This window comes from Calidris pugnax, unplaced genomic scaffold (assembly GCF_001431845.1).
Source record: "Calidris pugnax isolate Ruff unplaced genomic scaffold, ASM143184v1 scaffold337, whole genome shotgun sequence".
NCBI classification, from domain to species: domain Eukaryota; kingdom Metazoa; phylum Chordata; class Aves; order Charadriiformes; family Scolopacidae; genus Calidris; species Calidris pugnax.
Genome location: NW_015091098.1, coordinates 16,523 through 18,317, shown reverse-complemented (window position 1 = coordinate 18,317; position 1,795 = coordinate 16,523). Strand labels below are relative to the sequence as shown.

Genomic DNA, 1,795 nt, shown 5'->3' with positions numbered 1-1,795 from the left:
CCCCCGCACCTCTGGTGCGGGGTCCGGCCCCGGAGACCCCCATCCCCGCCGGTTGTACCCATCCCCGTCGCCCCTTACCTCCTCCCGGCACCGCAACAGCCGGCAAAGGCTTCCCTCAGCCCCTGGGCACCGCCATGGTGGCACCTGCCAGCAAACCGGGCGCTGATTGGGCAGCGGGGGGCGCGGCGCGGCGCGGTGGTTGCTGGGAGTTGTAGTGCGGCGGGGGAGGGAGGGGAAGGGAGTGCAAGGGGAGGGTGTAAAAGCGCGGGGGTGCAAAGGAGGGGTGTGCAAACGAGTGGGGGTGCAAATGAGTGGGTGCGGAAAGGCGTGGGGGTGCGAACACGGTGTGGGAGAAGGAGTGAGTGTGCAAACGCGTGGATGTGCAAATATGTGGGTGTGCAAAAGCACACGTGTGCAAGCGCGTGGGTGTGCAAGCACGGTGCATGCGAAAGCATGGGCGTGAAAATGCATAGGGGGGCAAAGAAGGTGTGTGTGCAAAGGCGTGGGGGTGCAAAGGTGTGGGTGTGCAGGCACGCTGGGTGCAAAAGCCTGGAGATACACACACATGGGCGTGCAAATGGGTGTGCACGCAAACACGGTGCGTGTGAAGCTGTGGGGGTCTCAGCAGGGGTGTGAGCACAGGGGCGTGCAAGTGAGGGTGTGCAAACAGGGGTATGCACACATGGGAACGTGTGTGTAGTAGTGTTGCAAGGGGAGGGTGTAAAAGCGCGGGGGTGCAAAGGAGGGGTGTGCAAACGAGTGGGGGTGCAAATGAGTGGGTGCGGAAAGGCGTGGGGGTGCGAACAAGGTGTGGGAGAAGGAGTGAGCGTGCAAAGGTGTAGACGTGCAAACGCGTGGGTGTGCAAAAGCACACGTGTGCGAGTGCGTGGGTGTGCAAGCACGGTGCATGCAAAAGCGTGGGCGTGAAAATGCATAGGGGTGCAAATAAGGTGTGTGTGCAAAGGCGTGGGGGTGCAAAGGTGTGGGTGTGCAGGCACGCTGGGTGCAACAGCCTGGAGATACACACACATGGGCGTGCAAATGCGTGTGCGCGCAAACACGGTGCGTGTGAAGGTGTGGGGGTCTCGGCAGGGGGTGTGAGCACAGGGGTGTGCATGTGAGGGTGTGCAAACAGGGGCGTGCACACATGGGAACATGCGTGTGTAGTAGTGTGTCCATGGCTGTCTGAGTGTGTGCATAGTATGTGCACACACGTGTGAGCACAGCTGTGCAATACAGACACCTGTGTGTGAGCATGGGGGGTGCGTGTGTAGTAGTGTGTCCATGGCTGTCTGAGTGTGTGCATAGTATGTGCACACACGTGTGAGCACAGCTGTGCAATACAGACACCTGTGTGTGAGCATGGGGGGTGTGCATGTGGGTGTGCAAACACAGGGGTGCACATGGGAGCAGGTGTGCATGCAGATGGATGCATCCACGTGTGTGCTGGGGTGCGTGTGCGTGTAGCTACACGTGTGCACATATGTGCATGCACACGTGTGAGCACGTGTGTGCACACAGGCAAATGTATGTGACAGCAAAAGCGTGTAATCGTGTCGGTGTGCACACAGGAGCGGGTGTGCATGCAGCTGGGTGCGTGCACATGTGCCGGGGCACACGTGTGTGCATAGATACATGTGTGTGCACGCGTGCACGCACGCGTGTGAGCGCAGTTGTGCACACAGACACACGTGTGTGTGTGTGTGGACACAGAGGCCCACGAGCAGGCGTGCGCGGGCCCTCGTGCACGGGTGGAGGGACACACACGCACAGGGGTGTGCACAGGCGTGATGCC

General features: G+C 60.6%; 1 protein-coding gene across 1 annotated transcript in view; it reads right to left on the bottom strand.

Annotated features, from left to right (window-relative positions):
- MED24 (mediator complex subunit 24) overlaps positions 1-146 on the bottom strand; it is a 36,449-nt gene extending 36,303 nt beyond the window's left edge. Inside the window, exon 1 of the mRNA XM_014957906.1 lies at positions 79-146. The gene's annotated coding sequence lies outside the window, so the exon portion shown is untranslated. The remainder of the gene's footprint in view (positions 1-78) is intronic.
- Positions 147-1,795: the final 1,649 nt, after the last annotated feature.